This window comes from Mesocricetus auratus, unplaced genomic scaffold (genome assembly GCF_017639785.1).
Source record: "Mesocricetus auratus isolate SY011 unplaced genomic scaffold, BCM_Maur_2.0 Super-Scaffold_100007, whole genome shotgun sequence".
Taxonomy (NCBI): domain Eukaryota; kingdom Metazoa; phylum Chordata; class Mammalia; order Rodentia; family Cricetidae; genus Mesocricetus; species Mesocricetus auratus.
The window spans coordinates 93,046,073-93,058,114 of record NW_024429191.1 but is presented as its reverse complement, the minus strand read 5'-3'; the positions used below and the strand labels follow the sequence as shown (position 1 = coordinate 93,058,114).

The 12,042-nt window shown below is 49.1% G+C and overlaps 1 long non-coding RNA gene across 2 annotated transcripts; it reads right to left on the bottom strand.

The window, feature by feature from the left end:
* Nucleotides 1-2,025: 2,025 nt before the first annotated feature.
* Nucleotides 2,026-6,324, bottom strand: LOC121141567. Of its 2 annotated transcripts, XR_005878526.1 has the most exons (3): nucleotides 5,597-6,132; nucleotides 3,982-4,232; nucleotides 2,026-2,085 (listed from the first exon to the last, which is right to left on the bottom strand). It is a non-coding gene; the product is annotated as an uncharacterized LOC121141567 (long non-coding RNA). The 2 variants fall into 2 exon arrangements; XR_005878525.1 differs by lacking the exon at nucleotides 2,026-2,085 and having other exon boundaries at nucleotides 3,912-4,232; nucleotides 5,597-6,324.
* Nucleotides 6,325-12,042: the final 5,718 nt, after the last annotated feature.

The window sequence follows — 12,042 nt, the reverse complement described above, 5'->3', positions numbered from 1 at the left end:
TTCCTAGTATGATGGGAGAGTTACGGTGGGCCATCATGTCTACCTTCCCCTACCGATGCCAGTGATGCAGAATGCCCAGGTGTTCCCTAGATTTTTCACAAATAATAGAGAGTTGGGGCTTGCCTTTTTGCCTTTAGATCCTCAGATACAGAGTTTTCAGGATGAGAGAACCTTGTCATTAGTAGGAAGCTTGTGCTTTACTGTGATTTCTTCATTAAAGGATAATTTTATTCATATGGATCCAGAAAGATCTAATGCTAATCCTTTTGAATTAATGGAAGCTGTACTGATCTTTCTCCTATGATAGTGAGAAGGGACAGATTACTTTTGATTGGAAAGGGGCATTAGGCAACAGTCTGAGTGAGGGACAGAGCTCTGGATCATCTGATTGGTCCTCCTCCAATGTTAAGTATACCCCTTTTAAGAGAACTAATTATTCAGCTGCCCTTTATTTGGGTTGTGAGTAATGATACCTTAGGTAAGAATCAGAAAGAAATAAATTGTTCTGCTTAGAATTGTTTTTATGCATTATGCTGGGATGCTATTAAGCACCCTTTTGCTTTGGTAATGCGCATGCCTCGATTTATTCCAGCTCCTGTTGAGGCGCCAAGTAATTTGAGTTTGTTTAGGGAAAAGCGAGATTTTTGGGATCTCTGCTATTATTGTGGGCCTGATAGCCACCGCCGCGGTTACTGCTTCGGTTACCGCCTGGCCCTTGCACTTTCTGCCACTGTGCAGACAACTCAAACCATTAATGAACTATAGGCCACTGTGACCATGGTCCTAGATAAACAGGCCACTGCCAATTCTCAGATACAAGGAGGCCTGATGTTGGTAAACCAACAGATTAATTTGGTTCAGGAACAATTGGATATATTGTGGCAGATGGCCAAATTGGGATGTGAACAAAGTTGCCTGGCCTTTGTGTCACTTAGTACAATATGAGAATTTTACAAGAGCAGCTAACCTGTCAAAAGCTCTGTCTCAACATTTATTACAGAATTGGACTTTTGAGTTTGAGCAGACACTCCGTGAGTTGAGAATGGCGATCCTGCAAGTGAATTCGACGCATCTGGATCTTTCTCTGATGGAAGACCTCTCCCCTGGATTTCATCTGCATTTTCTTATTTTAAGGAATGGGTGGGGGTAGGATCATTTAGCCTAGTTCTCTGCTGTGGAATAGTGTTGATGCTTTGGATGGTGTGTACGCTCAGAGCCCAAACAAAAGGAGAAAGTGGTGGTGGCACAAGCACTTGCTGCCTTAGAACACGGAGCATCCCCTGACATTTGGTTAACCATGTTAAAGCAATAGGTCGCTGGCCTCCCAGCTCTTGCACCCCACGAGGCTAGTCTCATTGCACGGGATAGAGTGGGTAGGCTTCAGCAGCCCAAGGAGTTGCAAGGCTAAGCACTGCACAGGAGAGGTCTGCGGTATAACGACTTTCTCCTGGGAGATAAGTCATCTTGCATGAAGGTTCTATGTCATGATCTCCTTCCCCCAGAAAAAAGACATCGGACTGGTCAGGACTTCCTCTGGGGATAAGACCCTGGAGAGGAGCTTTGTACATGTTCCGAATTTGCACATGGGGATTTGACCTCTATCTCCACTCCAAAGTTGTGGGTGTCCTATTGCTTCAAAAATAAATGAATAGGGGGAGATGTGAGGAGCCGCCCTCGCTATCGCTATTGCCGTTAGAAGATGGCGCTGACATCCACTGTCAGTTGGAGTTAACTGTCGCTGTCAGTTGGAGTTAACTGTCGCTGTCAGTTGGAGTTAACTGTCGCTGTCAGTTGGAGTTAACTGTCGCTGTCAGTTGGAGTTAACTGTCGCTGTCAGTTGGAGTTAACCGTTTAAACTGTGCCTCTCCCGTGACGTCATCTGGGGTGATGTGCAAACCACCAATCCCGGCTCTACACATCTCACTCGGAGCTCCTAGGCTTATATAAGGGGCTGGGTTTCTTAGCTTGGGGTCTCCCTCTAAGAAGCTGATCATCTATCTCTCAAGATGCATTAAAGCTTTACTGCAGAAGGATCCGAGTGTTCTGCGTCGTTCTTGCTGGCGAGACGGTAGCGCGGGACAGATGCTGTCTCAAAAAGAAAACAAATACAACAACAACAACAAAACTAAAGATGCTACCACCACCGTTCTGGACTGTGCTACAAGTATCTATGCACTCAGTTACTGAAAAGGCAGGAAATTGCTGGAACCCGTTATTCCCAGACCAGCCTGAGCAGAACACTGAGATGCCATCTTTAAGTAAATAAATATGAGAGTCACAGCCTTGGACGTCATATCTATGAATCTACCACTGGGCTACATACCTATTGATTATTATTTGGGGGGGGGAAGGGAAGGGTGTTGAAACAGGATCTCACCTGGTGGCCTTAATTGATCTGGGACCAGGCTGGCCTTGAACTCACGGAGATCCGCCTGCCTCTGCCTCCTGAATGCTGGGATTACATGTGTGCACTTGCTGCTTTTTTTTTTTTGACACAGCCCAGGGTGACCTCAAACTGGCAACGTAGCCAGGGATGGCCTGGACTCCTGTTCCTACCTGCACCTCCACGTGCTGTGACTACCTACAGGTGTACACTACCGTGACAGCCCTCTCTACATAAACAAAATACGCAGAGGAGAACCGAACAGCTTCTGAGAGTTCAGTGTCATTTTCAGATGAGCACTGCTTTCGCTACCCTCTGGTGCACCAGTGATTTGCAATCGTCATGAACTTGTCTACTAAATGTCACTGGAGCGACTGCTCAGTGGTTAAGAGCACTGGCTTCTCTTCCAGAGGATCCAGGTTCAATTCCCAGCACCCGTGTGGAAGCTCACAGCTACCTTTGGCACTAGTTCCAGAGGGTCTGACATCTTCTTCTGAACTCCATGGACACCAACCACACATGTAGCACCCAGACACACATGCAGTGCCCAGACATACTTGTAGGCAAAATATTCATGCACATAAAATAACTCTAAAAAATATGCCGGGGCCAGGCGTTGGTGGTGCACGCCTTTAATCCCAGCACTCGGGAGGCAGAGGCAGGTGGATCTCTGTGAGTTCGAGGCCAGCCTGGTCTACAAAGTGAGTTCCAGGACAGCTTCCAAGACAATACAGAGAAACCCTGTCTCAAAAAAACAAAAAAAAAATATGCCGGGCAATGATGATGCACGCCTTTAATCCCAGCACTCGGGAGGCAGAGGCAGTTGGATCTCTGTGAGTTCGAGACCAGCCTGGTCTACAAGAACAAGTTCCAGGACAGCCTCCAAAGCCACAGAGAAACCCTGTCTTGAAAAACAAAACAAAAAAACAAACAAAAAAATGTAAAAGACAGTTTAAAAAGAAAAGCTTCCGCTGCTCAGAATCTCAAAGGGAACAGAGAGACTCTGTCCCTCTTTTAATATATTAGTGCAGCCGGGCGTTGGTGGCACACGGCTTTAATCCCAGCACTCAGGAGACAGAGGCAGGTGGATATCTGTGAGTTCGAGGCCAGCCTGGTCTACAGAGCGGGTTCTAGGACAGCCAGGACTACACAGAGGAACCCTGCCTTGAAATAAACAAACAAAAAGATAACTTACAAAGCCTCATTTACTAATGAGGCTCAAGAACTTTCTTTTTCTGTTGTCATGTGTGTGGTGTGTTATACATGCATGTGGAAGCCCAAGGCTGTGAGTCAACCTTCATCAATCTTCTATTTTATTCCACAGGGTCTCTCAATCAAACCCAGAGTACACAGATACACCTCGTCTGGGGGGGGGCATCTCTTGTCTCCTCATCCCATGCTCCTCCCCCCCCCCCCCGCGTTTACTTGGGTTACGTGGGTGAGAACTTTGGTCCCCATGGTTATACCACAGCACTTTAACCAGTGATCTAGCTCTCCAGCACCTAAAACTTGAAGGAGGGGAAGGAAGAAGAAGAAAAGCCTTTATTTTCTGTGTATGGGTGTTTTGCCGGCTTGCACCGTGTTTGTGCAATACTCACGGAAGCCAGGAGGGGGCGACTAATCCTCTGGGACAGATGGTCGTGAGCAACCATGCTGGTGCCAGGAGTAAAACCTGGGGTCCTCTGGAAGAGCAGCCAGTGCTCTTAACTGCTGAGCCATCTCCCCAGGCCCCAAACCTTTTAAAATATGTTTAATAATATCTTCTTGGACCAGCAAGATGCGTCAGTGGGTAAGTTCTTGCTGTGCAAAGCATACCGGTATTGGCCAATCACATCTCCACGCTGGCCTCCTAGGGGAGCAAAAGGGACGGAGAGCTGCTGTATGGACCCAGAGGGACCACTTGGACACATCTTTGAGGGCTCTCTTCAACCCAGGTTTGTCTACCATCTGTGCAAACCCAAACTGCCTGGCCACTAAGCCACGCCTGGAGCTTGGCAGGCGAGCCACGGTCGTGATCAAGAGCTCCTGCCGAGACCAACGGATGGAACTCATTATCAGCCTTCCTGCCAAGCGGGGTCCACCCAGGCCGGCTCCCACACGGCTCCCTCTGTCCAGAAGGCCTTTTCTCACCCCTTTTTCTCTAGCAGCTTGGGACCGCCCAAGCTCGGGTGTCACTTCCAGAATCCTGGGGTCCTCAGCCTCGCCCAGGAACCCTCCCCCCCCCCATCATCAATGTGCTTCTCTCTTGGCACTTGTTCCCTACCCAAGGGGGCATTTTAACAACTGGGATGTGGGTGTCCATCTTCTAGAACTCCAACCCTTGAGTGCATGGCGTTAGGAGGTGGGGCCTTCGGGAATTACATCGCCAGAGCGGAGCCGGCACCCGTCACCCGCTCACAACCACCTGTAATTTTAGCTCTGTAATTCTAGTTCCTGGGGACCAGGTGCCTTCTTTTTGAGCTCTTCAGACACACACGGTATATACTCGCACAGAAACGTATGCGTAAGTAAAAACTGATCGTGGAGGCTAGACAGATGGCCCAACATTTAACAGCACTTCCTGCTCTCCCAGAGTTTCAGTTCTTCTCCCGGGACCGCGGCAGCTCCAGGGGCGATCCCATACCCTGGTACCATGAAGCAGCAGCACTCATGGGCACAGATACACACACATACACAATTAAACTAAAGAGAATGACCTCTTGGGGTTATAGAGATGGTTCAGTTGGTAAGAGCACTGGCTGCTCTCCCAGAGGACCCAGGTTCAATTCCCAGCAATGTCTAAGGATTCAGGCATTACGCTGGCCTGCCCCTGTCACCTGGCAGTAAGTACCCCGGTCAGCCCAGGTGCAAAGGACCCCTTTAAAAGAAAGACCCCAGCCGGGCATTCATGGCACACGCCTTTAATCCCAGCACTCGGGAGGCAGAGACAGGCGGATCTCTGTGAGTTCGAGGTCAGCCTGGTCTACAGAGCGAGTGCCAGGACAGCCTCCAAAGCTACACAGAGAAACCCTGTCTCGAAAACAACAACAACAACAACAAACAAAAAAAGAAAGACCCCTGCCCACTCCCGCTCTCTTTCCCTGTCTCCCTCTTCTCTTCTGTCCTCTCTGTCTCTGTGTCTCTTTATCTCCCCCCCCTTCCCTTTCTAATAAAACTTCTCACTTGGGCGCTGTCTGCCTGGCTTGCTTGTCCATCCACCGCCGTCACCCTCACCTGCCATGGAATCCGCCAAGGTTCTCCCGTGCTCTAGCATAACGCTGGTCCACGTGACTCTGCCAGTTTCCCCAGCATTTCCTCCGGCACTTGGCAATCTGAGCTACGCCGGGACCCTGGATCCTTCACTCGGGTCGCTTTTCCGACTAAGGGTCTCTGGATTCTTCCACCACCACCACCACGTCTGGTAAGCCGCCCCTCATTCTCTGCCCATGAGTTAGGACTCAAGGTGGCAACCACGGTCTCTCGCCTTTTTGCCTGGTGAAAACCCCAGTACGACTGTGACTGAGTCTCCCAGGCTCCAGGAGCCCTGGCCCCTGATTTTGTGCTACCTCACGTTTCTGATCCTCCCTGAGTCTCTGCGACACTGGAGATGATAGGCTTTGAATCTTCTCTACCTCTCTCTCATGGAAACTGATCCCTCCCAAATCAAACCATGTGCCTGCTTACTGACAGGTGCATCTCTGAGTTGAGGCCAGCCTGGTCTACAGAGTGAGTTGCTGAACAGCCAAAGCTGTTACACAGAGAAACCCTGTCTCAAAAAAACAGGGGGCGGGGGAGTGAGCTGTGTTTGACTTTCCTGACTTCTCCAGGGCTCATTGTGTACACAAGTCTTTTTTGTTCTCTGCGGCTGGCAACAGCCTGAAATTCCGGTTCCAGGGGATCTGACACCCTCTTCTGACCTCTGCAGTCACCAGGCATACTCATAATGTCCAGGCATGCATGCAGGTGAAACATCGTGCACATAAAATACAAATAAAACCAACTTTAAAACTATAAAAAATAAGTCGGGTGTTGGTGGCACACACCTTTAATCCCAGCACTCAGCAGAGGCAGGCGGATCTCTGTGAGTTCCAAACCTTGTCTCGAAAAAGAAAAAAACAAAAACAAAAACAAAAACAAACCTATAAAAATAAAAATTTAAATGAAGACAATAATAATTGCAATAAATCTTTAAAGAGGACTGCAGAGAGATCTCATTCCTCCTGCTGAGTGAGGACGGGGTGATTTCATCGCTCTACGGGTCTGCTCTCCCGGCCTCCAGAAATACAGGGTTGTCGTCTGTGAAGCACTCAGCCTCACTCTGTCCCAGTAGCCCTAACTCTTTTTTTTTTTTTGGTGGGGGGTTCAAGACAGGGTTTCTCTGTGGCTTTGGAGGCTGTCCTGGAAATCGTTCTTGTAGACTAGGCTGGTCTCAAACTCACAGAGATCCGCCTGCCTCTGCCTCCGGAGCGCTGGGAGAATAAAGGTGTGTGCTACCAACACCAAAATTTTTTGGAGGGGGAGGTATGTGTGTGTGTGCATGTGTGTGTGCATGTGTGTGTATGTGTATGTGCATGTGTGTGCGCACGCGTGTGTGTGCGTGTGTGTGTGCATGTGTGTATGTGCGCATGTGGAGATCAGAGTCAACACCAGATTCTCTCCATCACTCTCCCCCTCATTACTTCAAATATGTTTGTTTATTTATTTATGTGTGTGTGTGTGTGTGTGTGTGTGTGTGGGTGTTTCCCTGCTTACATCTGTTCACCATGTATGTTCAGCATCTTCAGAAGCCACATGAAGGTACCAGATCCCTTGGAATCAGAGTGACAGACAGCTGTGAGTTGTCAGGTGGCTGTGGGGATTTGAACCTGGGTTCCCTGGGAAAGCAGCCGGTGCTCTTAACTACTAAGCCGCTCCACTTTACTTTTTTGGGACATGGTCTCTCGCTGAATCTAAGTCTCACCTATTGGCTAGACGGAATGGCTAGCAAAAACTCCCAGGCTCCTCTCCTCTTGTCTCCACCTCCCAGCTCTGGGGTTTCAGGTATGCCTGCCTTTTGGGGAGGGGATTCAGACTCTGGGATGTGTCAGGTTTCTGTTGCTATGATATGACACCATAAGCAAAAGTAACTTGAGGTTCTCTTCAGCTTACAGCTCACGGTCTATCGTCCGGAGAGGTCAGGGCAGGGCTGGTGCAGAGGCCACAGGAGGGCGCTGCTCTCCTGCTCACCCATTCGCTCAGCCACTTTCTCACAGCTACCTTGCTAGGGCTGGGCCCTCCCACATCAGTCGCTGATGAAGAGACTACCCTGCAGGTTTGCCTGCAGGCCAATCTCATGGAGGAGTTTTCTCAGCTGCGGCTCCCACGTCCCAAATGACTCGAGCCTGTGTGTCACGTTGACATAACCTAGCCAGCACTGGGTGTAAACTCTGTGGTAAAGAGCTTGCCCAACATGCACAAAGAGCTGGATTCAGCCTCCAGCACTGCAAAAAAAAAAAAAAAAAAAAAAAAGCACATAAACTGGGACGTGTGTGTGTGTGTGTGTGTGTGTGTGTGTGTGTGTGTGTGTAGGGGCCAGCTCTGTGGCGCTGTTCTGTTGATGTTTCCCCTTTGGTTCCTGACTTAAGTACTTACTAAAAATTTCCAGCCTGGTCCCAGAGACTGAGGGAAATTTCCCATCTCTAAGCACAGATGGCTGGGGAAACAGAGGCAGCGGAACAGGGCCTGGCTAGAGGAGAGGACAAGGAGCGTGGGGTGGTGGCAGGGCGTGGGCCACCGAGGCCTGTGCAAGGCGTGGGCCCTGGGGACGCAGGAGAGCCCTGAACGACCACCTTGGCCCTGCTGGCCTGGGTGATGACTCTACACTGTCCCAGACATGTGCACCAATATGGGTCATGCCCACCCCCATTAATAATATACTCAGGTCCTAACCCTCAAGCCTGAGCTGGAACATTGTTCAGAAACTGGGTCTTGGCATTTGTAATCAGGTTAGAATGAGGCTAGGGTGGGCCCTAACCTATTTTTCTGTGTCTTTATGTAGAGAGAAATTTATTTTTATTTAAGACTAAAAATATTTTTATTTATTTACATATACACGTGTGCATGTATGTGCATATGCCTGCCTGAGGTTAGACGCATCTCCTGGAGCTGGAGACACAAGTAGTTGAGCTGCCTAATGTGGGAATTGAACCCTGGTCCTCTGTAAGAACAATACAGTTCTTAACCACTGGGGCATATCTCCAGGCCCCATTCATTTCTTTAGAGAGGACATTTTGGGCAGGTGAAGTGACTCACCAGTTGAGGGTGCTTGCTCTTACACCCAAAGACCCGAGTTCCATCCCTTGAGCCCTCAAGCTAAATAAACTAAGAGGCTGGAAGATGGCTCACCAGATAAGAGCACTGGCTGCTCTTCCAGAGGACTGGGGTTTGATTCCCAGCCCTCACAGAGGTGTTCAACACTGTCAGAAATACCAGTCCCAGCAGATCCATGGCCTCTTCTGTTCTGTGGACACCGGGTAGGGAGGACACCCTTACATACAAAGATGAATTTTTTTTTTTGGTTTTTCGAGACAGGGTTTCTCTGTATTGTTTTGGAGGTTGTCGGTCCAGCCCGGCCTCAAACTCACAGAGATCCGCCTGCCTCTGCCTCCCGAGTGCTGGGATTAAAGGCGTGCGCCACCACCGCCCGGCCACAAAGATGAAATTTTTAAGTAATAATAAATGTGAGAAAAAAAAGTCTGTAGGATTGACGGGGGATGTCCTTGCATGCTGTGACTGTGTTCCTCTTATCGGTTGATGAATGAAACTGTTTCAGCCAATGGCTTAACAGAGTAAAGCCAGGCGGGAAATCCGAGAGGGAATGAGCAGAGCCAGAGAGACGCCAGGAATCCATGGGGGGAGGTAAGACACCTGGGCATTCTGAAATAAGACAAGGCTATGGGGAAAAGGCACAGATTAATAGAAATGGGTTAATAATTAAGAGAGAGCTAGCCAGGAAGAAGCATGAGTCATCGGCCAACCGACTGTCACTGATAATAAGTCCCAGAGTGGGTAATTCATAAGCAGCCTGGTCTACAGAACGAGTGAGTTCCAAGACAGGCTACAAAACCACAAAGAAACCCTGTCTCAAAAAACCAAAAAAAAAAAAAAGTTTGTATTTTTTTTAATGAGTGTTTGTCTGTGTGTACTTATGTGCGCCATATGTGTTGACTGCACTACCCTCAGAGGCCAGAAGAGGGTGCGGGATGCCCTGGGCACTGGAATTACAGATGGTTGTGAGCCCAGTAATGTGAATGCTACGAATGGAACCTGAGTCCTCAGCAAGGGCAGCGAGTGCTCTTAACTGATGAGCCACCTCTACAGCCCCACATGTGAGCATCTTTAGCCAGACTCGGAGGTGGCGGTGCACAAACGTGATGACAGCACTTGGGAGGCCGCGTGTCTTGGCCAGAATCCCTCCTGTCCCGTCATCACAGCAGACTCTACGCTGTGGTGTCACCGACCAGGGCTGCCCGCAGAAGGTGTGTCTATTCACTTACCGGGAGCATGACCCTTTGCTGCCTTTAGAAGCCATTGTGCCAGCCAGGCACCAAAGAAGCACACGGAGATTTCATATTAGTTAGGGATGCTCAGCCTTAGCTCATGCTTGTCCCACCAGCTCTTATAACTTAATTTTTTTTCTTTCTTTCTTTTTTTTTTTTTTTTTTGGTTTTTCGAGACAGGGTTTCTCTGTAGCTTTGGAGGCTGTCCTGGAACTCACTTTGTAGACCAGGCTGGCCTGGAACTCACAGAGATCCGCCTGCCTCTGCCTCCCGAGTGCTGAGATTAAAGGCGTGCGCCACCAACACCTGGCCTCTTATAACTTAATGTAACCTGTTTCTCTTCACCTGCGCTTCGCCTTGGACTTTGTTACCTTTCTTTCATTCTGTACGTCCTACCCTGTGTCCGGCTGGCTGGGTGGCTGCCTGGCTGTCCCCGGGCATCTCCCTCTATTTCTCCCTTGTTCTCTCCTTTCTGGAGCCTAGATTCCGTCTCCTACCTATTCTCTCTACCTGCCAGCCCCGTCCATCCCTCTCCTGCCTACCTATTCGTTCAGCTTTTTATTAGACCAGTCAGGTACCTTAGGCGGGCAAGGTAAACAGCAACACATCTCTACATATCTAAACAAATGCAGCATAAACAAACATAGCACATCTTTACATATCGAAGGTAATGCTCCACAACAGGCTGAGGTGGCTCACGCCTTTGATCCCAGCACTTGGGAGGCAGAGGCAGGCAGATTTCGGGGTTCAAGGCCAGCCTGGTCTACAGAGAGCGTTGCAGGACAGCCAGGGCTACACAGAAAAGGAAGCCATTGTGGTTAGCACACAGGTAAGGAGTAGGGTGTCACTTTGGAGAGCCTGCTGAAAGCATTTGGGGTTCTTCTGGATGGGAAAGGCATCCATTCGCCCCTTACTTATTTATCCAATAGCTCAGTACTCTCAGCATGGACACATGGGTGCTTAACTCTTACTTAGGTTGCAACAACACTATTCCACCCATTTTGTTTATTCTTTTCTTTTTTGATCTGGGCCCTGGATTCTAACTCGGGTCCTCACTCTTGCTCAGCTTACTCTACTAACTGAGCAGCTGTCTCCCCAGCACTAGGCTCCACTCATGATAACGAATAATAGCAATAATAATCTTTACAATTTGAATTGTAACAGAATTGAAGCATGATTTACAATGTCGCTTTACCCAGGCATGATGACATACTCCTGTAATCCCAGCCCTGGAGAAGAGGAGGCGTGAGCATCAGTAGGTCAAGGCCAACATAAGAAGTTCTAGGTTGGGACTGGAGAGATGGCTCAGTGGTTAGGAGCACTGGCTGTTCTTCCAGAGGTCCTGTGGTTCAGTTTCCAGCACCAAGATGGCAGTTCACGACTGTCTGTAACTCCAGTTCTAGGATATCTGACACCCTCATACAGACATATAAATAAAACCCCATGTACACAATAAATATTTTTTTAAAAAAAGGCTACACAGAGAAACTCTGTCTTGGAAAACCAAGACCCTGCCTGCCCTCCCCGCCCCCCAAAAAAGAACCTGTCTCAAAAACAACACTAAGAAGCCAGATTATGGCATAAGCCTGTGATCCAGCACTCAGAGGCTGAGGCAGGAGGATGAAGGGTTCTAGGCCAATCAGGGTTACATATAGAGACTAAGTCCCAAAGCAAATACAAATCCTTGCAATTAGATGACCATTCTAAATGCATAGTTGGGCAAGTCTTAACCAGTGCCTCCTTTTAGGGAACTACAGGCACCCGTGAGTGTGCATGAACGGAAGTAAATTCCTCAGACAAGGGATTTGTCCGGTGATGTCAGCTTCCCATTTCAGATCTAGACAAGGGCAAGTTCCCCTGTGGGGGTAAATAGAGTCGTTAAGGGGCAAAAACAGACGCATACCAGCAGTAACTTTTTTCTATACGTCAGCAGCTCGAGATCTTTGCTAACTGTAGCCCGGAGGGGTGTGGAGGGCAAAGGTTCTGGCGACTCGGCTGTGTCCTCCCACCTCTCCCGAGGCACCGGGCTGACCAAGGAGGGGGATGGAGGATCCGATGCCTCCATACATCCCCCTCCCAGCCTCCATACATCCCCGGTCCCCGACCTCTCCCTTTCCCGCCCATCTGGCAGTGCCACCGCCC